Source organism: Schistocerca gregaria, chromosome 1, assembly GCF_023897955.1.
Source record: "Schistocerca gregaria isolate iqSchGreg1 chromosome 1, iqSchGreg1.2, whole genome shotgun sequence".
In the NCBI taxonomy this organism is placed as follows: domain Eukaryota; kingdom Metazoa; phylum Arthropoda; class Insecta; order Orthoptera; family Acrididae; genus Schistocerca; species Schistocerca gregaria.
This window is the reverse complement of record NC_064920.1, coordinates 464,420,153-464,446,900: the sequence shown is the minus strand read 5'-3', so window position 1 is coordinate 464,446,900 and position 26,748 is coordinate 464,420,153. Positions and strand designations below refer to the sequence as shown.

The 26,748-nt window shown below is 36.8% G+C and overlaps 1 protein-coding gene across 5 annotated transcripts in view; it reads left to right on the top strand.

Annotated features, from left to right (window-relative positions):
- The first annotated feature begins 5,373 nt into the window (after window positions 1–5,373).
- The window catches only part of LOC126352666 (CLIP domain-containing serine protease B9-like), a 153,264-nt gene continuing 131,889 nt past the window's right edge, over window positions 5,374–26,748 (top strand). The window contains exons 1-2 of one of the 5 annotated variants that reach the window (XM_050002705.1): window positions 5,800–6,069; window positions 9,927–10,120. The gene's annotated coding sequence lies outside the window, so the exon portion shown is untranslated. Of the gene's footprint in view, window positions 5,767–5,799; window positions 6,070–9,926; window positions 10,121–10,329; window positions 10,502–26,748 lie in introns of those variants that run through there. The other 4 variants (XM_050002703.1, XM_050002708.1, XM_050002704.1 and 1 more) reach the window with 4 other exon arrangements.

Genomic DNA, 26,748 nt, shown 5'->3' with positions numbered 1-26,748 from the left:
CGTGAGTATGGAACTCTAACTTCTCATTGTATCTTTGCTTAAATAGAAATTATAGTCATTTGCCACCGCATTAGGTTTGCTTTGCTGAGTTTGCCAGTTGTCACAGATGTTTGATACTGTTAGCTAAAAAATAGCCACATACATTGCTCAATAGGAGGGAAATCTAAGGAGTTAATTTCAGTTCAGTTTTCAGTTATACCCTACATGTATATTATTTGAATGAACAAATCAGAAATACAGCCCGTTTTTGCAAACTCACTGAGTGAAACTCAGAGTTTTAGTGCAGTACATCCATGGCACTGTCTTGCAGATGCACAAAGATTTGCATTCGTAATAGTTTTATCAAAGAATATATATATATTTTTTCAAAATTAAATAAACCAGAAACATCCGTCGAAAAACGCACGGCTTTAAATATATCTATAAAAAAACGTCAACCGTCAAAACTAAATTTTATGCATCAGAAAACATGAAATTCCATCAAATTTGACAGCAAATATGTCAAGCTGGCAACGATGATCCAAAAACTCTTACCGGTAACTTAACGAAAACATAGTTTCCCAAGCATCAGAAAACCCTTAAAAATAACCTACCTCTCATGTAATTATACAGTGAAATTCGAGAATAAATGTTTTGAACAAGGATATGTCTATTGTACTCAAAAGTGAGTTTATGGCGGTACTCATGAATGTTCGAAATTTAACATTGTATCACAGTAGAAACAGGTACTGATACAACCAATGAAAGATTATGCAGAACCTACACATACAGTAAAAGATGATAATTTAGAATTTCAAATCGGCACACGAATCTTGTAAATGCGGTTACACGCAAAGGAAAATTCCGAAGTCGGCTTTAATACATAAATAAATATACGCATTGCATGCATTCTTCACTTAGAAGTTTTGTGCCAATTTCTACAGTGGCGTGCCGAAAAAGAACGCGGCAGCGTGGGTTTAGCTCAGTCAAAATCGGTAAATGTGCAGCACCAACAAAGCATGTCTTCTGTTGCAGCTAATAATGCTATATTGAAATATTTATACATTTATTGCCATTATTATTATCATGGCATCTGTGCAACAGGCATGTTAAAAACGATGGTTATGGCAGTTATATCTGAAAGAGCAAGGTTGGGAAGTCAATAACAAATCTGCCCCAACACCCCCTCCGCCCCCTTCTCGAAAGGAGGAGGTAAGAGTTTTTGAATCATCGTTGCCAACTTGACATATTTCCTGTCAAATTTGATGGAATTTCATGTTGTCTGATGCATTATCATGGCATCTGTACAACAGGCATGTTAAAAACGATGGTTATGGCAGTTACATCTGAAAGGGCAAGATTGGGAAGTCAATAACAAATCTGCCCCAACACCCCCTCTGCCCCCTCCAACAAAGGGCGCCTATACATACGGGCAAAGGACACCTTGGCTCCCCCAAGCCCTCAGGTAAAGGGAAAAAAATGTAATGTATTCAGATGTTCTCATTTCAAGAGAACGATTTTAGAGTCAGTACACACAGGTTTTTAACATTGTCAGATATGAAAATTCTTTATGGTTCCCCCATGAACCATGGACATTGCGGATGATGGGAAGGGTGTCGGCCTCAGTGATACACATAGCTGTACCATAGGAGGGTTGCCTGTTGAACGGACAGACAAATGTGTGGTTTCTGAAGAGGAGCAGTCTCTTCAGTAGTTACAGGGGTAACAGTCTGGATGATTGACTGATCTGGTCTTGTAACTTCAACCAAAGTGGCCTTGCTGTGCTGGTACTGCAAACAGCTGAAAACAAAGGGGAAACTATAGCTGTCATTTTCCTGAGAGCATACAGCTCTAATGTGTAGTTAAATGACGATGGCATCCTCTTGGATAAAACATGCCAGAGGTAAAATAGTTCCCCAGTCAGATCTTCGGGCAGGGACTGCTTAGGAGGACATCGTCAGCAGGAGAAACAAAACTGTCATTCTACGAATTGGAGAATGGAATGTCAGATCCCTTAATCAGGCACGTAGGCTAGAAAATTTAAAAAGGAAACTGGGTAGGTCACAGTTAGTTAGCCCTATAGTGGAAATCAGTGAAGCTCAGTGGCAGCAGGAACAGGACCTCTGGTCAGGTGAATACAGGATTATAATGCAGGTGTAGGTTTAATAACGACTAAAAAAATAGAAATATGGATAAGTTACTATGAACAACATAGTGAATGCGTTATTGTAGATTAGATTGGCATGAAGCCCACACCCATCACAGTAGTATAAGTTAAGCTCTGCAGGTGAGGAGGAGACCGAGGAAATGTATGATGAGGTAAAAGAAATTATTCAGATAATTAAACGAGCCGAAAATTTAATAGTCATCAGGGACTGGAATTCGATAATAGGAAAAGGACGATAAGGAAAAGTAGTAGGTGAATATGGACTGGGGTAAAGGAATGAAAGAGAAAGCCATGTGGTAGAATTTTGCATAGAGCATAATTTTATGATAGCTAACACTTGGTTTAAGAATCATGAAAGAAGGTTGTGCATGTGGAAGAGACCTTGTAGCAACAGAAGGTTTCAGATTGATTGTATAATGGTTAGACAGAGATTTAGTAACTAGATTTTAAATTGTAAGACATTTCCAGGGGCAGATGTGGACTCTGACCACAATTTATTGGTTATGAACTACAGATTAAAACTGAAGAAACTGCAAAAAAGGCAGGAACTTAAGGGACAGGACATGGTTAAACTGAAAGGACCAGGGTTTGTAGAGGGTTTCATGGGGAGCATTAGCGAACGATTGACAAGAACAGAGAGGAAAAAATATATAAGAAGAATGTGTAGCTTTGAGAGATGCAATAGTGAAGGCAGCAGAGGATTAAGTAGGTAAGAAGACGAGGACTAGTAGAAATCCTTGACTAACATAAGAGATACTGGATTTAATCGACAAAAGGAGAGAAATGCAATAAATGAAGCGGGTGAAAGGGAATAAATAAGTCTAAAAATGAGATTGACAAGAAGTGTACAATGGCTAAGCAGGAATGGCTAGAGGACAAATGTAAGTATGGAGAGCCATATGTCACTAGGGGTAAGACAGATACTGCTTACAGGAAAACTACAGTGACCTTTGGAGAAAAGAGAATCACCTGTATAAATATCAAGAGCTCAGATGGAAAACCAGTCCTAAACAAAGAAGGGAAAGCAGAAAGATGGAAGGAGTACACAGAGGGTCTGAACATGGCAGATGCACTTGAGGGCAATGTTATGGAAATGGGAGAGGATGTAGATATGATATTGCAAGTAGAATTTGACAAAGTACTGAAAGACCTAAGTCAAAACAAGGCCCGGGAGTAAACAACATTCTGTTAGAGCTACTGATAGCCTTGAGAAAGCCAGTCACGACAAAACTCTTCCATCTAGAGAGCAAGATATACAAGACAAGCAAAATACTCTTGAACTTCAATAAGAGTATAATAATCCCAGTTCCAAAGATAGCAGGTACTGACACGTGTGAAAATTACCAAAGTATCAGTTTAATAAGTCATGGATGCAAAATACTAACACAAATCATTTACAGAAGAACGAAAAAACTCTTAGAAGCTGACCTTAGGGAAGATCAGATTCCATTCTGGAGAAATGTTGGAACACACAAGGCAATACTGACCCTACAACTTCTCAAAGAAGATATGTTAAAGAAAGACAAACTGACATTTATAGCATTTGTAGACTTAGAGAAAGCCTTTGACAATGTTAACTGGAATACTCTCTTTCAAATTCTAAAGGTGGCAGCAGGGACCAAAAGGCTACTTACAATTTGTGCAGAAACCAGAGGGCAGTTATGAGTCAAGTGCACAAAAGGGAAGCAGTGGTTGATAAGGGAGTGTGAAAGGGTTGTAGCCTATCCCCAATGTTATTCAACCTGTACATTGAGCAATCAGTAAAGGAAACAAAAGATAAATTTGGAGTAGGAATTAAAATCCAGGGAGAAGAAATAAAAACTTTGAGGTTTGATGACGACATTGCAATTTTGACAGAGACAGCAAACGACTTGGAAGAGCAGTTGAATGGAATGCACAGATGATATAAAATGAACATCAACAAAAGCAAAACGAGGATAATGGAATGTAGTCGAATTAAAGCAGGTGATGCTGAGGGAATCAGATTAGGAAATGAGACACATGAAGTAGTAAATGAGTATTGTTATTTGGAAAGCAAAATAACTGATGATGGTCGAAGTAGGAAGGACGTAAAATGCAGACTGGCAATGACAAGAAAAGCGTTTCTGAAGAAGCGAAATTTGTTAACGTCGACTAAAGATTTATGTGTCAGGAAGCCCTTTCTGAAAGTGTTTGTATGGAATGTAGCTATGTGCAGAAGTGAAACATGGATGATAATAGTTTAAACAAGTTGAGAATAGAAACTTTTGAAATTTAATGCTGGAGATTAGATGGGTAGATCATGTAACTAATGAGGAAGGACAGGATAGAACTGGGGAGAAGAGAAATTTGTGGTAAAACCTGACCTAAAGAACGATCGGTTGGTAGTACCCATTCTGAGACATCAAGGGATTGCCAATTTAGTATTGGTGGGAAGCGTGTGGGGTAAAAATAGTAGAGGGAGACCAAGAGATGAAAACAGTAACCAAATTCAGAGGGATGTAGTTTGCAGTAAGAAGAGGCTTGCACAGGATAGAGTAGCATAGAGAGCTGCATGAAGCCTGTCTTTGTACTGGAGAGCACAACGACATCAAACAACTTACAAGTTGCCATTCTTCTTCAAAAATAGTTAAACCATGCCATATCCCCAGGTCTAAACATCCTTACACATTATCGTATGGATTCCCTTCCCCTCCCCCTCAGAATATGACCGTGGATCCATGACTTGAATTATTTATTGGGTGTGTTGTATCGTCCCATAGCACGAGTGGTATGTAGAGATGTGAAATTTTTTGTAACTTATAGGTGCAAACTTACTGTTTAAGAGCTAGAACAATAATAATCTGAAGAAATATTTTTTCTGTGTCTGTGTTGAAGCCACGCATATCAAACACTTCATGTTTTATTGCTTGATTGTGGCTGTCTTTATACGACGTTACGGTAATAATTTACTTATAACAGGGGCAGCGGGATTTTATCGTGCAATGCTGATAGAGTAAAAGGATAAATTTAAAAAAAAAAGCTTATAAAAAGTGTTTAAATAGCGCCTCCGGTGTTACTATATTTTTGATCTCCTTCGCTCGTTTATATTTACACACAAAGTAGTGTTGTATTGTACCTGTGTCGGACATTTCTGTTCTCACGTAACTCATCGCTACGTATCTTTCTCTGTTTTTTAAGCGCTTTCATTTGGTGTATTTTTAGAAATCTCTATTCATTCGTAAAAAAAAAGAAAAATTGGTTATCACCTTGTAAGGCAAATTTGTTTTCTCTGCATATTTCCGACACTCGCGTTTCAGAATGAAATGTACTTGATGAAAGAGTACCCATCAAGTTGCTGATACAGTAAAAGGACGTCCTTATTATCGATGTACGTTATGGAGAAAGGAAAGACGGTCATACACAGTGCTAGGAGCACAAGAACGGAAATTAAGACGGGACCAGTCAATGCTTGCTAAGGGAAGACGATAAGCTGAGCGTTTTTCGCAGTAGCATCCGGCCCCCTCCTTCTCAAGGATAGTCCGTTCACAGGCGGGTACGCTTCATGTGGGAGATTTCAGTGAAAGAATAATTTTTTTTTTCTTTTTAAAAAAAAGACGAAGCAAGACCAGTCAACCAAGCTTTGGCAGCACATTCCGCAGGTAATCATTACATACCACAGTGACGTCATCACTTAGAGACTTCCGGTTTGCCAGACGAAGTATTTTGTCGGTGTTGGTGTAGTGGGATGGTGTTTCAGGACTTCACATATAGTGGATGAAATTCTCGCAAAAGCTAATACTTTTGTGGACGTTTAAGCGTGCAGTTTCATTATGTATCTCCATCGATGTAATTTGTGGCCGTAATTGTTTATTAAACCATAAGTGATGTTTTTTATTTATTCATTCAAATAACCTGTACTTCATTATCTCCCTGCTGTGTTTTTCGGGTTGAAATTCGCGAAGGTATTTAGTTTTCTAAAAAAAAAAAAATCCATAATCTGTGATAATAATTGAGTGAGATTTTGATTTGCCCAATAGAATTACAACCTCTGTAGATAATGTAATCAACTAAGATCAAATAAAAATTTGTGAACGTAGTTAGCAAACAACGAGCGAACCATTCTTTAAAAAGTGGAAAACCGGGAGAACAATTCACAGCAGTTTACTTCTATGTCTATGTTAATACTGCGTGAAGTCCAGAAATACTTTGGGGAAAAAAATTTAACTCTCTCAAGAAACATGTTGGACTATTAAGGGAAAGGAAACTATTCATCTAATTAATGTTTATTATAAGTCGTACAATGCTTAAGAGTTTAACTTTGGTCATTTATTTATGTTTTTATTTTGCTCGGTACAAAAAGAAGTGTATGTGAGTATTTGGTCTGGCGCACCTCAGAGGTGCACGTGATTATATGGACTAAATCACTTGATGCAGCGAACGCAGAATAATTCTAGATATAAATAACATGTTTGTGAGGCTCTTCTGTATGTAAGCTATGAAAATGAAGCAATGTTTTCATGAAGTGCTTTTTAATATCTTGTAGTTGTTTATGTCCTATAGAAAATGAGCTTGATATCAGTATTGTGGAGTCCTAATTAGGGAGGGAGTAGGACCATAAAGGGGAAAGGAAAAAGTGATCTGATTATAAACTGATGGGGTGTATGGCAGTTGCCTGTAACTATTTGAATTATATCTCCTTTAAAATGTTATATTTCAGACCTCAAAAGGGCAGTTTGCAAAAATTAGTGTAAGGGTCTCTACTGAAGTTTCTAATGAGCAGTCTCCTGATTTGCAAAGCACTACTGTTGAATGATAGTGACATTGTATGATAAATGTCTGGTTTTAATTATTATCACTATGGTAGGTAAGAGGGAACTGGTGCAAGTTAGAGAAGTGTGAAGGATGGTTAAATCTGTTTCATTCTTTGAGTAATTTCGTTTTGTAACTGATGCCTTATTGTAACTTGTTTGACTCTACTCAGGTACATCACTGCAATTCCTATTCTTTTTTGCTAATGCCCAATTTTCACTTCTATAAATACATATTATAAATATTCATCCAAGGATCGTTTCACAGTGCTATAGGAGTTGTTGTGGTAATACAATAAAAATCAGTAGCTCAAAATATATACACAGAATACTTAAGTGTAGGACAGATGGTCAGCCATGCGCTTAGTGAAGGAACCAAACAGACATTTGTCTGAACTGATCTAGGTAAACTCAAATGATGGTAGCTGGACAGAGCAAACCCCTTTCTCCCAAATATGAGGTCAGTGGCTTAATAGCTGCACCACCTCATTTGTTTGGTCCCTATTAAACAACATTCTTTCATTTACACACAAATATCTTCTGGTAAGTAATATAATGGTATAGTTTCTTAATCCTTGTGATGACCCCAGCCTCCTTTTACAACCAATTCCTAGAGCACTAACAATCAAGTGTGCTCCATGTTTCCTTCCTGTCGTCATCTATGTCCATCTGGGGGAGGGGGGGGGGGGGAACTGTGTTGGTAAACATTACATCAAGAGGTCAAAAGTTTCTAAAGCTGTAACCTTATTTCGTCTATTGATTTTATTAATGTGCTCCCTATTGATATTTATTGTTCGAATAAAATAATTGTACAGTTGGCAGCTTGGGAATGTTTGTTGCCAGCATGCAACCACCTGCTGTGACAAGACTGTTTGTACCTAGAAAACAAGCAAAAGAGCAAACATGCCACTTGAGAAAAACTAAAATTGGTAACCATCTGGCCCTTACCACTAAACTTGCTGAATCATTGATCATAAAGTTAAGTTATTTTAATTGAATTTAGTCTGTTGTTTCTTGGTGCCACTCAATTTTAATCTCATTGCTCGAGAACAGAAAGTTAGGTGCTTGTTCTAGGCTGAATTGTCCAAGATAATGATGCTACAGATGGTTTCTTTTCCACTGAAAGCCCTGACCTTAGTTGTGGATATATTTTCAGATCAAACTACTAATGTATTGTCTGTAGCGTAAGTATCTAAATGGTGGTACACATTGATAGCAGTAAATTCAAGCCATTCTTTCCCTTTTACATCATTGCTTTTCAAGTTTGCCAGTTCTAATTCCGTGAAAAAGAATTGTCGCTCACATTTCATTGTCAATTTTGCACTCATATTTTCTCTATTCTGAATAACATTCCACTCCATCCCAGAGTAACTTCATTCGATCTGTGCATCTGTAAGTGCCTCGAGTTCCAAATACTAGGGTTTATTGCAGCTTTTGTTTGTACCGTTATTTGCTTATGTTTGATAAGTGAAAGTTGTTTCATAACTAATGATCATATTTTGAAAGTACAACAGTTAAATTTGAATGGGAATACTATTAAGGTAAGATAGTTAAATATGTGACTGTGAAGTGCTACAGAGGCATTGAGTAATTAGTAAGAAAGTTGTAAGTCATCAGTTGTTATATGGTGTTAAAGTGTGTTACTTACATCTGCATTCCATAAGCCACCTTATGGTGTGTGGTGAAAGGTACTTCTACTGTCACTTCATGCTTTCCTGTAGTAGTTTTGAATGGTGTGCGAGAAGAATGATTGTTGGAAGCAATACATGGGTCGACTTTTCTAGTAATGTATGCCCTTGGAATCTTAACAATGATTCATTTCGTAATGCACGGCACCTCTGTTGTGGTGTTTGCCTCTGAAGTTATACAAGCATCTTGTATCAAAATAGGCCATTATCGGATACTTGAGTTTTGTATGCTTAGATGGCAATAAATAAGGACAAAAAAGAATAATCATGCATCAGATCAGCATCCAACTTACGTTCAAAGGTTTGATTTTCAGTAATTACAGTCATATTTGTGACTAATGCTTGCGCGCGCGCGTGTGTGTGTGTGTGTGTGTGTGTGTGTGTGTGTGTCAGAGAGAGAGAGAGAGAGAGAGAGAGGTGTCCATGTTTAGAGTATGTTTATAACTCAAACGCGGATCAGAAACTCACCACAAAGTTCACTTAAATTCATCGCAGAAAGTCTGTGATGTAAAATTTCCGCAGAACTGATAGAGTGAGACTGGGGGTAGAAACTACATATTTTTGACTTCAAAAAGATCATCAATCTTTGACAAAAAGGAATTTAGGGTGCATGAATTTGTTACATGTGATGGCACTTGCAAATTCCATCTTTGTAACCCTTCCTCACTTAATAAACAAGCTTGTGACAAAATGTGCTGCTCTTTTCTGGATATTCTCCTTTTCATTTATGAGTTCTATCCAGCTGAGTGAGGATGTTTTTTAGTTACTTCCTTCATGGATGGACTGCACTTCCTTAGGATTCTTTGAATGAATCTGACAAGTATCTGCCTTTTCCTCTATTATTTGTTTGTGGTTCCTCCATTTTCAGTCGCTTTGTAGGCATACTCATATTTAGAGGTTGTGACTGCTTCCAGTGATTGTTCGGCAATCATGTTACCAAACATTAATGGGTCTGTACACCTCTTTATGTGCAATACCTTACATTTGCTTATGTTGAGGATAAACCGCCAATCCTTGCACCAAGTGTTGACCTTCTGCTGGGCTTCCTACATTTTGTTACTATTTTCTAGTGTTCAGACTTCTCTATATAAAAACGGCATTACCTACGAACACATCTTGCAGCTTCTTATATGACCCACTTGGTCATCTACGTATTTTGAACAGTAATAATCCCTTAACACTCCCTTTGAGAACATCCAAAGTTAGTTTTACACCTGAAGATTTCTCTCTGTTAAGGATGACATTGTGTTCAGTCTATTAGGAACTCTAAAATCCAGTCACAAAGTTTGTCTATGTTCTGAACAATCATTTTTTAATAATTAGGTGACAATGTGGAACTGTGTCATATGCCTGTCAGACATGGAGGAACACAGCATCAACCTGAGCACCAGTATCGACTACCTTCCAGGTCTCATGGGCAATCAGAGCAGGCTTAGTTCCATGCAGTTGTTGTCGATGGAAGGCATGTTAATGTCTACAGAGGAGATTTTAAGTGTCCAGAAATATCAGAAACCCAGGTACAAAACATGCTCTCGAATTTGTCAGTAGACTATCACCAGTGATGTGGACCTACAGTTTGTGTGTGTGTGTGTGTGTGTGTGTGTGTGTGTGTGTGACAATACTTGAAAGTTGGAATGACTAGAAAAGGAGCAAGTTCTTTTGCATACACACTAGAATCTTATTGTTATCCTATTGGGGCCAGCCTCTGTTTCTCTTTTCAGTTGACTTGTCATCCTGCAGTCACTTATTTTGATAGGCCTACATCATTTTGGCATTTATGTGATGATTGAAAGGAAGAACCATAGTATGACCTCCTCCTGTGAAAGACTTTTGAAAAATCTGTGTATATGGTCCAGTGAAAACAAAATAGGAATGTAGATGACATCACAGGTATACAGGTGAGAGTACCAAATGTAAACTTGAAGTGAATGCCTGACTTTGGGTATCATAAGACTTTTCCCAGAAATAGGGCTTGAAAGGTAAGAGCAAGAAAGAAATCATCAACAGCAATTAGCTAAAGAACGCATTAACATACTTACACAAGAACAGGATTTTCACAGAGCTCATTATCAGTTCTTTGTTGCAAAAGTCATAAAAAAAATGAGTTTCGTGTTTCAACCGGTATTTTCTATCAGTAACAAAATCGCTGGATCATTGCAAAAAAGTGTAATAATGTACCAGGTACAATGTATGAAATTATTTGCAACAATACAATATAAAACCATTTCTTTCCTCTGCAATTAATTTAAGAAGTAGTGACTGGAACACTATGTAAATAGTGTAGCAACTCAGTTTTATATTCAGTTTGCTTAAGCCCAATGCAGAACTGTTACAAAGATTCATTAGATATGTAGTCGTATTTGTAATCAGTTTTCACATATACTACAGTATTGTTACCATTTTTTCGTATTCACCAATGAACCATGCGCAACGTCGTTACAAGGAATTTCGGTATAGTGAATGAGTGTTAATGTTTACAGAAACCGAGTATCTCTCTCCAAAGAAAATCGCAAACAGTTTGTTATTTAATTTCCATCATTAAAAAAATGTTTATGGGATTTTATCTTGAAGAGTGAGCAATATTGAAAAAAGCTGTTTGTTGGCAGTTTTACCCTGAACATTGTCGTAATCCCATTGAATTTAAGAAATCTTTTGTAATTTGTTTTTGACGTGTTGTTATTCACATTGTTCATTGTAGCATTACTTTTTGCAAACAATGGCTGAACAAATTAATTAAAAAATCTGTTAAACTTTATAGTTATGAATTTTGTTTCTTTAGTAATAAGACATAGATTGTAATTTGTTAAGAGTAAATTAACCAAAAAACTATATATAGTGTGAAGCACGGGGAAGCATTTCTTGCTGTTTTGTCCATCAGATATTTTCAGTATGTGGTTTACATGCCCACTCCCTGGTGTGGGATAATATTCCAGGGCACTGTACCAACTGTTACTAATGTATTTTTGTGTCATGATGCCTGTTAAGAATATAGTGTAAAAATATCATCAGGAATTTTATAGTTCTTACACATACACCACGCAATCTCTTAATATCATTGGCTAGGGGGAAGAAAGGATTTGTTTCCATTGTCACATGGTATAGAGGCCTTTGAGCAGAGATAGTTTGCCATTTTAGTCTTATGTCCAAGATTGACAGTGGCAGGAGAAATCTGTAAAAAATGTTCATAGGCAGAAGACATTAAATTAATTGCACCAAAACTAGATAAATACTTTGAAGGCATGCATTAACAACTTAACAATGTAAGAACTCTAGCATATCTTGGCATTCAGTGTATGTGCCAGGTTTCATCAATCCTTGTTTATGCGGTACAGTTGTAATCAACATATTGACTTACACATGCCATATGTATAAAATAAATTTTGGTTCTGGCATTGTTACAGTGAAGTTCCAACAAGCCTGGACACATGAAATTTATTGTTACTTACAAATTTTGAAAACATCAGTGCATTCCAGTGCCAGTTAAGTTGCGTTAGTTGTGGCATTTGAGTATGTTACTTTCTATATTATAAATGTGTATTTAAAGGTGCAAAAGGAGAACAACAAGCTTTTTTGCTATTTGCAGCCTCATAGGAGAAACATCAATTAAATGCTGTACAGTCCAGAGATGGTTCCCCTTAGTTCATTAGTAAATAAGGCAAAACAACAAAATATACAGCTCTGTGTTTGCGATAGGTAATGAACACATAGACTGAGAGTTGTGCAGGTCATTTTGGGTGACAAATAATGGACCAATCCATGTGTAGTATAGACTTCAGTGTGTGTGGGAGCTGACAGGCTATGTTGTGTAGATCCCAAGTACTGATCAGCATCTTAATATCATATGGCGTGTAATTTTATATGGTATGGGTTTAGATATCCACCAGGTCAGATTCTGTTTCAATAATAGTGCTCTCCCAGTCCCAACAGGAAATAAGTTACATAATATGGTTTACTGAGGAGGCTAAAATAGTTTTATGGCAAATGTGCTTGACACAGCTATCATAGAGAATGTGTAGGCAAAACAGGAGCAACTTTTGAGGCATGGTTGGTATGTGATTTACCATAGGCATTTGATAATGTCTGGGTGCATTAGCATTCAATAGGGTGTATTTTACTACCTTTAGGTCAGTGTTGGCTTATTTGCCCACCATAATTGGCTCTGGTGTTGCTTGGACCAAATAATGTAGTTTAATTTAGTTGTTTGCATGTTCCACAGAATATAATATGTATGAACTCTTAGTATGAGCACTGCTCATGCCTGCCATTTTCTTGCACAATATCCCGTAAGCCAATGATGAAGGGCAACAGGCAGATTCCGCATTCTTAGACTTCCTGAAATCATTTGACTTAGGGCGACACTGTAAACTGTTAATGAAGGACTGAGAATATGGAGTAGGTTCTTAGATATATGGCTGGTTCAAAGACTTTCTAAGTCCAAGACCCAGTATGTTCTCCTGGACTGCAAGCATTTGTAAGAGACAGGGGTAATGTCAGGAGCACCCCAGAGGAGTGTGATAGGACCATTCTGACAGTTCAGCTAGGGAGCAGTTTGCAAGTGTTTGCTGATTACACTGTAGTGTATAGGCAAATATCAGATTAGAGGAGGATATGTTGTGACTTAAATAGAATTTTTATTTGATTTGATGAATGACAGCTTATCCTAAATATGTGAAAGTGTATATTAATGTAGATGAGAAGGAAAAACAATCCTGTCATGTATGAATACAATATTGGTGGTATGCCGCTTGACACATTCACATTGGTTAAATATCAAGGTGTAACAATTCAAAGTGACATGAAATAGAATGAGCATGTCAAGTCAGTTGTAGGGAAGGTGAATATTCAACTTTGGTTTATTGGGAGAATTGTAGGAAAGTGTAACTCATCTTTAAAGGAGGCTCATCCACAAAGGAGCTTTACTTCCACCAGTATCTCATCTGCTACTTTTCAAACCTCACAGTTGTCCTGCGAGACTATGGGACTAGTTCTCATGGAAAAAAGGAGAGCACTTGGCGGTGAAAGACAAGTCTCAAGTTTGAGTCTTGGTGCAGCACGCAGTTTTAATCTTCCAGGAAGTTACATATCAGCACATACTCTACCATAAAAATTTCATTCTGTATTTCATGAATTTATAAATAAAAGCACAGCAGTGCTTTCAAATTAAGTTGTTTTCAGCCAATTTATAAATCAGATAATTCCTCCAATAACAACATAAACAGACTAACAGAAATTACTAGTATAATAATGTAAGGAAACTTCTGCTTGAGAATAACGAATTATGTAAGAATGAAGAGGCAACTCACTGAAAGGCAGAAGTGCAGTTCCATCGACAAATACATGAACAAAAGATACAGTGCTTTGCTTTGCTAGCTTTTGGAATGAAATTCCTTTTCCTCTCTCTCTCTCTCTCTCTCTCTCTCTCTCTCTCTCTCTCTCTCTCTCTCACACACACACACATTCCAAAAGCTAGCAATGCAGATCTCTGTATCTTTTGTTTGTATATCTGTCGACACCAAGGCGCTTCTGCCTTTCAGTGAGTCATTTGTTTATTCTTAAATAATTCATTATAAACAAATTGCAAGTAGTATGGCATACTACAAGTTCAAAGTCATGACTTTTTTGAATTATGTGTTTCTTGACTCATTCATCCCTGGAAGTACTCTTTTGTAAGGTGTAAATTTGGTTAGATTTGGTGAAAAGTACTCCATGTAGCTTGATTTGCTAAATTTTCATACTTAAATATTGTTAATGTTTTCTTTCGTGTATGTGTCAGATCCACTAATTCTTCTTATTGTATTGTGTGCATGAATTGAAGTGATAACATCTAACCAGAGTAAATGTTTTAGCAATGCATATGAAAACTGAGACCAATTTTACAATGGAATACTGGAAATAACATGCAAGTAAGTTATTGTGATGTTTTGAAAAGAGTGGAAGGATAAGTTAAAGAAACACAATTAAAAAGTGGAAAGAAAGGTGTTGGAAATAATTTATTAGCTTCAGTGAAGACTTAAAAAAATGAAACGATCAGAAGAGGGAGATCAATTTATGTCATCAATCACACCTGAAATCTGTCTTCAGTTGGGATTTATGTTAAAACAAGTGGAGGAGGTGAGGAGCAGTTAAATAAACTGAATCAAGCTTGGTGGTGCAGTTTTTGTGACATGTACTCATATTAGAGAGGAAACATTCACTCCCCACGTGGCTATTCAGATTGTGATTTCCTGTGGGTTTCTTACTTCATGGAAGATGAACATTGAGGTGATTCATTTGAAAAGGATGCTGTCGATTTACATCCACCATTCTTGTCCAATGTAATATTGTTCTCGATCTCTGATAACTATGTTGCCATTGCAATATTGTCAAAAATTTTCATGAGAGTGCAGACAAATTCTGATACCATTTTAAGAATTTGTAATTTGTTAAACAGTTGACAAAATGATTTTGAGTTACAGTACATGTGATCTGGATGACAAGATTTTGGACTAAAAATATCCAACCTGAACGGACATGTTCCAAAATATTACCCCGTATCACATCACAAAATTAAATTCAGAGGGACTTAATGTGTTTAGTACTATATTGTAATGAATATATTATAAATAGTTGTACTTTCTATGGGAGCTTCACGTAAAGGTTCAGGTTCTGAAATGTCATTTCTACTCCTTTTTCAAGATGAGAAAGTAGATTGTTGCTTCGAGCAGTACGACACTTGAAAAACTGAATTTTTTTGACTTTCCTTGTAGCCAATTTATTAGCTGTAAACCTGGACCTGCCTTCCTTCAGTACATTACCTGCTTTGTTATTCAGTTACTGAGTTATTTTAAGCTGTAACAACTGTGCTTGTAACATCTACAAAATAAAATGCCTTCATAGCTGTCCATACACTCAGTGCTTAAGCTGATGGAGTAAATTAGGGGGAGAACAGATGAAATTATGAATCAGAGAGAATATGAATGTGATGGAGAGACTCCACCAAGATATACAAATGGACATATTCATTGAAGAAAATATATTAGATTCTTTGAGTAAGAGAGAGAAAGGAAATATAAGCCAATGGACACACAGTTATTTTGTAAAAGAAGAGATGACTTATGTTTTTACTTGAGTAAACCCTTGTACACATTTAAAATTAAATTCATTTTTATTCCAATTACATGTATTTTACTAATTTTTTACTGTTTAATGAAGTCAGGTCACAGTTGCTTGTCTACCATGCAGCATTAAGTGCTCTGCAGTTATCCGTCTCTGCTGTGCAGCTGTTGTCTGGCTTTATGCATGTCGCATCGTAAACAAAGGAATGTGATGTCCTGTAAAAACCTCTTCAAAGGATTGGGTATACTAACTACTGCCTCTCAGTATGTTTACTCCTTAATGAAATTTGCCCTAAATAATATATCTCTTTTTCCAACAAACAGCTCAGTTCATACATACAATACCAGGAACAAAAATGATCGGCACAAGGACTTAAAAGCACTTACTTTAGTTCAAAAAGGGGCCCACTGCTCAGGAACACTCATCTTCAATAATTTGCCAGCAAACATAAAAAATTTAGTTACAAATAAAGATCAGTTTAAAAGAAGCCTGAAAGACTTACTAGTGGCCAACTCCTTCTACTCCATTGACGAATTTTTTAATAGAAACAAATGATGTATTGTATATATTCATTCTATTAGTATTGTTATTTCAGCTTAAAAAATTGACATGTTCGACATCCACAAGGATCCCCTCAGTATGGATCTATGGAACGAATAACTAACCTAATCTGGCATCAAACTAACCTCAGAATGTGGGAACATAACATGTGGGGTGCCTCAAGAATTGTTACTAGTACCACTCTTGTTTCTAATACACAAGATTGATCTTCTAGTGACTTTTAAAGGTGGAAAAACAATAATGTTTGTTGATGATGCAAGTGTACTAATTGAGTGTTGTAACTCAACCTTAACAGATACAGTTCAATTGATGGCTGGAAGCACAAACATGTAGTTGACACCTAACAGTTTTAAGTGTTAATTTTATAGAAAACACATTTTGAAATTTCAGATCAGTGATAATGACCTAAATAAAACATACCATGCAAAACTCATTGGGTTCCAGTTGGATAAAAAGTTAAAATAGATAAACCAATCAAGAAAATCAGTTCAGTATACTATGTCCTTAGAAGCATATCTCATTCTGTTGAGTTGAAGAAAAGAATGTTGCCTTAATTTGCATATTTTTGTTCCCTTTTGTCTTATGGAATTATCTTTGGGGCTGTGCTCCTGCAGTAAAGAAAGTGTTTATTCAGCAGAAGTGAACAGTAACAACACTGTTTAAAGTAGGTAACCATACATCTTGTTGTTGTCGTCTTCAGTCCTGAGACTGGTTTGATGCAGCTCTCCATGCTACTCTATCCTGTGCAAGCTGCTTCATCTCCCAGTACTTACTGCAACCTACATCCTTCTGAATCTGCTTAGTGTATTCATCTCTTGGTCTCCCTCTACGATTTTTACACTCCACACTGCCCTCCGATGCTAAATTTGTGATCCCTTGATGCCTCAGAACGTGTTCTACCAACCGGTCCCTTCTTCTAGTCAAGTTGTGCCACAAACTCCTCTTCTCCCCAATTATATTCAATACCTCCTCATTAGTTATGTGATCTACCCATCTAATCTTCAGCATTCTTCTGTAGCACCACATTTCGAAAGCTTCTATTCTCTTCTCGTCCAAACTATTTATCGTCCATGTTTCACTTCCATACATGGCTACACTCCATACAAATACTTTCAGAAACGACTTCCTGACAAATCTATACTTGATGTTAACAAATTTCTCTTCTTCAGAAACCCTTTCCTTGCCATTGCCAGTCCACATTGTATATACTCTCTACTTCGACCATCATCAGTTATTTTGCTCCCCAAATAGCAAAACTCCTTTACTACTTTAATTGTCTCATTTCCTAATCTAATTCCCTCAACATCACCCGACTTAATTCGACTACATTCCATTATCGTTGTTTTGCTTTTGTTGATGTTCATCTTATATCCTCCTTTCAAGACACTGTCGATTCCGTTCAACTGCTCTTCCAAGTCCTTGGCTGTCTCTGACAGAATTACAATGTCATCGTCGAACCTCAACATTTTTATTTCTACTCCATGGACTTTAATACCTACTCCGATTTTTCTTTTGTTTCCTTTACTGCTTGCTCAATATACAGATTGAATAACATCGGGAGCAGGCTACAACCCTGTCTCACTCCCTTCCCAACCACTGCTTCCCTTTAATGCCCCTTGACTCATCTAACTGCCATCTGGTTTCTGTACAAATTGTAAATAGCCTTTCGTTCTCTGTATTTTACCCCTGCCATCTTCAGAATTTGAAAGAGAGTATTTCAGTCAACATTATTAAAAGCTTTCTTTAAGTCTACAAATCCTGGAAATGTAGGTTTGCCTTCCCTTAATCTATTTTCTAAGATAAGTCGTATGGTCAGTATAGCCTCACGTGTTCCAACATTGCTGCAGAATCCAAACTGATTTTTGCCATGGTCGACTTCTACCAGTTTTTCCATTCATCTATAAAGAATTCGTGTTAGTATTTTGCAGCTGTGACTTATTAAACTGATAGTTCGGTAATTTTCACATCTGTCAACACTTGCTTTCTTTGGGATTGGAATTATTATATTCTTCTTGAAGTCTGAGGGTACTTCGCCTGTCTCATACATCTTGCTCACCAGATGGTAGAGTTTTGTCAGGACTTGCTCTCCCAAGGCCGTCAGTAGTTCCAATAGAATGTTGTCTACTCCGAGGGCCTTGTTTCAACTCAGGTCTTTCAGTGCTCTGTCAAACTCTTCACGCAGTATCGTATCTCCCATTTCATCTTTATCTAAATTGTCTTCCATTTCCATAATATTTTCCTCAAGTACATCGCCCTTGTATAGACCCTCTATATACTCCTTCCACCTTTCTGCTCGCAGAAGCTTTTTTGAGGCTCTTGGAATTCTTAACTCACTTCTCAATACATTTGTTCCTCAATGGTTTTTGTTCCTTATACTAAAAAACAATTTCAGCTGAACTGTGATATGCTCAGTCACAATATGAGACACAAACATAATTTCCATGTAAACTTTTCTTTTTGCCTTGGGGTTTAAATAAACTCCTTATTCAGGTGAGAATATATTCAAGATGATCTCATCATTTGTAAAGAATAAAATGGGGTCCCTACCAAATCGGAAGACAATTAAACTTGTACTGCATTAGCACTCTTTTTACAAATTATTTGAATATAATGATTCAGAGACTGAAAAATTCTGTTAGTTACATGACAACCAGTAATGTACATTGAAATAAAGTAGAAATTAAGCTGCTAATAGCAGATAAACAGCAGCTCTCTAGTATTACTGAGGGCAGCTTTTTCCAAGGTAATGTTTTTCTTTCTAATTACTTGATTAAATTTAAATGGTATAAGCATGAGCAGTACAGTAATAGCTTAATGTTAATACAGGGTGTAACATGTATAAGTGCAAATATTTTTATATGTAGTACCTTAATATGTAAACATATCAGTGTGTTAGTTGCTTTTTCTCTGCATTGAACAGTCCTCCCACAGATATGTCACAAACTTGATGTCTTCTGCAGTATTGTAACTCCACCACTAAGTGGGTTATGATTGATGTCAGTATATACTTACTGTTTTCTGTCCACATGTCCACACCTGACCTGCTGCCCAGGGGAAAATAAGTATTAATGGCTTGCTCTTGCCACACACACTTGGAGGTAATAACCTGACCTAAAAACAGATGTTTTCCAATAGTTATAATTATCAGTCTGCAAATGACATAGATACTGATGTAATGTGTGGTACACCAATAGAAATATTTGCACTTATACCTGTTACACACTGCATAATATGCAGATTGACCACCTACAATTTCCTTATCTATTGTGAATGTATACCTTGGTTCATTCCACATTCTTGGAGGTTTTCCTTATTTATGGTATTTAATTAACATAATGAATGAAAAAAGAATTGTTTGCTATGTTGTGCATTAATATAAGGCATGTGTTAACATCATCTGTTGAGTATTTTTGTTTATATAGCAGTTTCATGTGTTTAATTCAAGTGGATAGCCTGTAATACTGTTCCATTATAAAATTCTTTGTTTTCTATGGTCTATAACCGAGGGATATTTAGCCAGTGGGGTGAATCTGTTCCTCATTTTCAAAAATTAAGAAGTGGATTACTGAATTAAGGGGGTGGGATATGGCGTTGATGATTCAATATAGGGGAATATGCTGATTTTCCTGTGACTAGATGGCAGTTTCAAAGAGACTGATATCTACACCTTCACAAAGGACGTGCACCCACTGCTGATTGCATGATGTGTACAGTACAGACTGGGGCCAATACTGTATCAGCAGCATCAGCTAGGAATACTAAGAACCATTCGCTTGAGACTTGCTTGTGATATTTTTCATCAGACTTTCCCTTTAATGTGCTGTCATAATATTGTATGTTTTGGATTGTGAGGTGAAAGATATAGATGGAGGATTGGTGACAGTAAGTACTGTTTAGTGATGGAACCAAATTATTCCGTGATGTTTTCATCCATTCAATTATTCATCATGTTCTCATCAAGAAGGAGAACTTTCAGGTTTGTGGGATGAGTCAATGTATCAATTAAGGTAAGAAAAAGACATCACAGAAACTTAATCTGTATTGTATTATGGAGTAACAATAAACTGTCACTGTACTGCTTAATGCTGTCCATGTCATCTAAATTGAAATTGGAAAATTAATAATGAAGCTGTTTCTTTGACAAAATCTACTGCATCCTCAGATTTGCTATATATATGTTCATTATTTGCTATTAGTAACTTAATATTTACCTGGCTGCAGTGGTATCTTTCAAAGAAAATATTTTTTGCATCTATAAATACTGAGTCCTATTTACAGTAAACTAAGCTAAAAAAAAAAAAATTAGGACGCACTTCATTTGATGATAGAAGGTGAAATACGTAATGATGGGTGCATTAACTAGAATTTTAGTGTGGTAACTAATATTAACAGTTATAGGATGTCAAAAGGTAAAAGAGGACAAAACTTTGCCAGTGGTGTATTGAAAAGAAGGAAAACAGAAAGAACAACTTTTACATGGTATGAGACTAAAAGTTTGATCACCAATTATTTTGTTGGGACATTTTGATTCAACAAATTATGTAATAGAACAAGAATGGCAGTGAAACAAGACAGTCATCACACAAAGGTGAGATGCATGCATCTCACCATAGCCTAGATATATATACCCCAGAGCTGAAACTTATGCTCACCACAAAATGATAATGGAACATTTAAAAAACTCTAACATACTGGAACATTCTAGAATAGTCTCGAAACTTCAGGAACATCCTACAACATCCTAGAATGAACACTCGGACCAATCTCAACCTCTTTGGCACTAAATTCCCAACTTCTTCACCAACTTCCCATAAGAATCCACTGGTGCAATGCTCTCTTTTGATACCAATTTCTCTGAACCCCAACCCTACAGTTTCAAAGTGAAATCTTTTCATGTATGGGAAATAGAGGACTACTATACCTGATAAGCGAGTTGCAGATCTATAGTGGTACACATGGACAAACCACACTTATATTTATTATATATATTATTCAGCACTTTTCATACAGCTTTATAACAACATGGCTGCTTGCAAGGTGGCTAACAGAACCTTCCCATCCCTGAATTGACATTTTGGATAATATGTAGAAAGAGCTTCTAATGTATGATTTTTTATTTTTAAAGTGTTAAAGGTTTCCAGGTTCTCGTTTTATGTTATATGGGGGCTCTGTTGAACATCTTATCATGAAAGTCCATAACTCCGTTTTGAAAACAAGGCAAAGAGTAAATGAAAATTATTTTTGTGTCTTGCATTGTTACTGTGTATATCACAGCACAATTGAAACTGGGTTTTATTGTCACTAAAAAAACTATCAAGGAGTAAATGTATTGGAAAGACAATGTAAGGATAAAAAGTTCCTCAAAAAGCTTTCTGCAAGATGCGTAATTACCTACTTTTCACAGTATTGCTACTGTTCACTTCTACTGAATAAACAAATTATTTACTGTATCCATATGCCAATCTTTATACAGATAGTTGTGGGACCTTGGCTGTTCAGTATAAAATGTTGAATCGAAATACCTTCAGCTGTTTAAATTTCCGGTTGTTATTTTATTTGAGCAACCAGATTGTGTAATGTAGCATTGAAACTGCTTACTCAAATGAAATAACAACTGGAAATTTATATGGCTGAAGGTGTTTTGATTCAAAAATTTAATTACTGTAGGTAAACAGCTCCATAAGAGAATTCCACAAGACAATAGGGGGTGAAAAACTCAACACAATGACGGATGTTTCTGAGGGCATAAAATGCCGAACTGAGTTTCTTGATTGGTTTATCCACTTTTTGAATCCATTTTTACTTTTTTTTGAGCTAGACATTGAAAAACAAATTGTATTTCACTCACTGTATGTCAATCAATGTGCTTTTAAGTAACTCGAAGATCATTTATGTAGGTCAGAAATAAGAATGGTCCAGTATTGATCCCTTTAGCACTCCTTGTTTTATGTTTCCCTGTTCTGAGTTTGTGTACATGCCCACAATATAGCTGGTTAATGAGAATTTTTTCATTACGTAGGTAAGATTCCATCTATGTGAGAAGGAATGCCATTAATGTCCTAACACTTTAGTTTGCTAAGTAGAATTTTATGACTCCATATGATAAACAGCTTTGCAGGGCCAAAGAATACACAAACAGGATAATTTTTCTCGTTTTGCTCTGCTAGCAATTTATTTTTGAAATATTGTACTGCTTTCTCTGTGAACAATCCTTTACAGAATCCAAACTGAGAGGCAGATACAAGTTCTGCTCAGTGAAATGAGTAGATATTTTATTATAGGCCACTTCCTCAAACATTTTTTAAAAGACGGAAGGAGTAATATAGTTAGAGGTGGCTTGCTTATTTATTGCTTTGTAGATGAATGTTACTAAAACATACTTAAGTCTGTCAGAAAATATCCTTGCCCCAGCCCCCTCATCTCTGAGTCATTGACTGATTACATAGAAAGTTTAAGGGTAATCCTTTAAAGTCAGCACAAGATTTTAATATTCTGCTAGAAACATCATCATGGCCAGCAGAATTATCACGTCATGAATTAATGAATTTTGCAGTGTAGGTGTTGTATTTTTTAACATAATGTCTGTTTGTAGCACATGCAATAAATATAATATAGGTATATTTGGTTGTTTGTTACTGAGTCCAGTGTTTTCTGACAGTGTGAGGAAGTAATCACTGAATTTGGTAGGCAGTTATTTGAACTTCTTCCACCAGAGTAATTGTTTTGGGAACTCAGTTTCATTGTGCCCAGTATGTTTGTTTTATCATGTTTAGTAATGTTCCAAATTTTTTTGTCTTATTCGTGGAGTTTTTTACTTTTGAGAATAATGCATGAGTTTTTCTTTTTTACTGACCGATCAGAGGGTTTAACAATGCCGGTGGTAAAGGGGTTTCAAACCTTGACTGCAGTTTGTTCTTTGATTTATGTGAAACTTTTTCCTCCTGGCACAGGATGCTTTAATCCGAGGAGTTACCTACTCCTTATCCTTGCTTTTGTTCAATTACATCCTTGTTTGTTTTAGTGGGGGCAAGACTCGAAGTGCTGTAAGAATAAATTTAAGAAAAAGTTAAATTTTCCTTCAACACTGTCTGCTTTTTAATTTCACCCCAGCATACTCCCTGTAATTTCTCAGTAAACATTATGATCTTATCATTGTGTATGAGTCTGTTATAAAATACTTTTCTTCTGTGATTTATACCAAATTGGTTAGTAAATTTCTTTGTTAAAATTTGATCATGTTGTCATATAAACGATTGCTTAGTGGTTTTACAGCTAAATCATAGTAGGTGTTAGATCTGAAAATGTCATGATCATTGCAAATGTGACTTTTACTGTGTGTGTGTGAAGTATCAGGCAGTTGTATATAAGGCAGCTGACATGGGACCAGCTCTGGATGTCATCATAGGGAGAGTCATTGCTTATAATAGCTATAGATCTATGATATTTATTAAGGGAACACTGGACATTGGTGAATACAATTGAATCTTTATCTAGCTAATTTTGTTGCCATGTTTGCAACTCTTCTCTTCTCATATTATTGTAAACGTTCTCTAAAATATTTATGAAAACCCCTATTGGGTGCAGACACTAGATTATTGACCTGTTCAGTATGTGCTGGTAATACCCATTGACAAATGCTACAAAAATTGAGAACGACATGAAATGCTGTCTCCCAAGTTGATATCAACATGTCTTTATCATTATCTCTGAGTATGACTGCAGGACTGCATTTATCTGAGATGGCTATTCAAGATAATGAAATTGTTCTCCATCACATCAGAATCATACACAATGACAAGATCATAATGTTTAAAGAGAAATTAAGAGAAGAATGCTGGGGAGTAATTTATAAAGGAGACTGAAGGTATATAAAAGGTTGAAATTTTCTCCTGGTTCATTAACTTGTAGTATCACCAATTTAAAGCATACAAAGACACATGAGGATGATGTGGCAGCTCCTGAAGTGCACTATAAAGTCCTTTATGATAAAATATAGAGAGTGCAGAAGAATTTCCAATGTTTGTGAAAAGCTTGTGTTCTCTTGCAACCCCTCAGTTCTCATTGTTAATCGTTAAAATAGAATTAATACAACTTTTGGAACTTCTAGAAGATAGACTATTTGACAGAGACTTGTGTGTTCTTGATATTTAGCCATAATACAAAATATAAAATCTGACATAACAAGAAGGAAAGAACTTAATTCAATGCACAAGGAAGGACACAATTAATCTTGTCTGGAAATTAGTATTTCTTAGCAACTGAGAAGTTAATAGCAATATTCAAACTGTCCCTAAAAACTAGAAAGAATTGGACTCTAAGGAAAACAGCCATGGAAAGTCATATTAATCAAGAAGTGCTAAACCAATGAAAACACAATGCCTCTGGCAGATAGCGCATAAACTCTTTGACACTTGGTTTATGTACATCCACTGATAGCAACTAGTGATTTTATTGCTACAGCAGCCACCTCTGGGAAAGTGGAGCATCATCCAAGTAGTGTGCTGCAAAATGGATCCCATGTCCCAATCCTCTCATGTTGGTGCAAGTGTTGCAATAAATATGTCCGTGGTATAGCAGTAAGTTCTTCTTGGAATATGTATGCAGACTTCTCTTGGTTCAGCAAGACGTTACAGGGCTTGTTGTCAATAAGGACACTGATGGTTCTTTTGCCTCTCTTCAGTGAGAGCCTGTGTATGGAGGTGTCAGTGCTGGCTTCACTCCATCTGCTTGTAGGTTGATATGTATGTGTGATTGTACCTTACAGTGCATGCAGGTGGGTGAAGTGCTATGGCCCAATGTTTGATGAGGTTGGATTTGAATGATTTGTTCTCTGGGGAAAGAATCAAAATCTGTATGGTTGATGTATCTATATGGATTGCCTGTGGTTCAATAAATTCACCTGGTAGTCACAGTGTATCTCCATAAACTAGCTTAGATGATGGAGACACCAGGTCATGTTTGTATGTGCTTCACAGACCAGCAAAACCAATGGTAATGCTGTTGTCCAGTCTGAGTCATAACACATGAGCACAGCCTTCAGAGAGCGGTGCCAGAGTGTTATCTTCTCATTACTGATTGGGTGGTAGCTTGTGTTTTCATGGTGCATAGTGCCACAGAATTTGTTAAGTTGCACAAACAGGTCAGATTCAACTGGTGTCTGTGGTCCATTGTGATGTGCAGAGGACTGTTGAAACATGCTGTCCATGTGGACACGAAGGCAGAAGCTAAAGTCTCTGCGGAAATGTTATCAACTGGCACTGCTTCCAGCCATCTGGTGAAGCGGCCGATCATTGTCAATATTTAGTGTTGGCCGTTGGATGGAGGCAAAGGGCCTACCACTTCAATATCGCACAAAGCAAGCAATTGTATCCAGAAAGTTGCTTATCAGTTCATGCACATGGTGATCAATTTTGCTGCATTGACATAATTCATGTTGAGGTATTAAGTATTTAATGGCCTCATAGATTGCCCGAAGCTTTCTATCATAAGGACCCCATTTTCATTGTGACAGAGGAAGTTCATGTGAGAAGAAAGTTAGCAGGTGCCATGCATCATTATACCATTCTTGTGGTACTGTGCTAGTCACTGTCTGATTTGCATCGACCACTAATACCAAGGGAGCATCTGGGTCAGGATGTATGAGAAAGCCAGCATCTGCTATGCTTTGTTTGGTTACCTCAAAAGTGTAGATCATGCTATCCAACTTCAGAATGGTTTGAGTTGTCTTTGCTCTTTGGGACAGTGGGTGAGGCTTTTAATGGTTTCTGCAATTCATTTGCAAGCAGCAGATTTTGCTGGTAAAAATTTAGCAAGCTGAGGAACTGATGCATTTCTTCAAAAGTGCTTGGTTGTGGGAGTTGTAAGGTAGTTTCAACTTTCTTAGGTAATGGTCTAAACCTGACAACAAGATTGATCTCTGTCTGACCAAAAATGCATTTGGTGGTGTTCAAGACTATGCTGTACTGCTGAAATTTTTTGAAGCACCTTAGTTAGATGCTGCTGATGTTACTCTGGCAAGGCTGAGAAAATCAGAATGGCATCCATGTATGCAAAACAATTTGGGAGTCGTTGCAACATGTAGTCCATCAACCTTCCCCATGTTTGTACTGCACTGCAAAGACCAAACATCATGAACCAACTTGCAAATAAACCACAGTGATTATGGCCATATTCGCTATGTCTTCATTGGCTACAGGAATCTGAGTGTACACCTTAGCACAGTGTTAGGACACTGAATGAGGTCACACAACTCCATTCATAGTTATAAACTTGTAGCAAGGGTACAGGGTAATATTCCGGCACAATTCTGACAATCAGAGCTTAATAATTTCCACATGGCCTCCATACATCACACTTCTTAGGTGCCAAATGAAGTGGGGATCACCAAGGAGTACTCAACACTTTCATAACACCTGCACGCAGCATACTATCAAATTCTGCTTCTGCTGTGACCAGGCAGTTTGGTGCCAAAGGTCTAGGCTGACAGCAT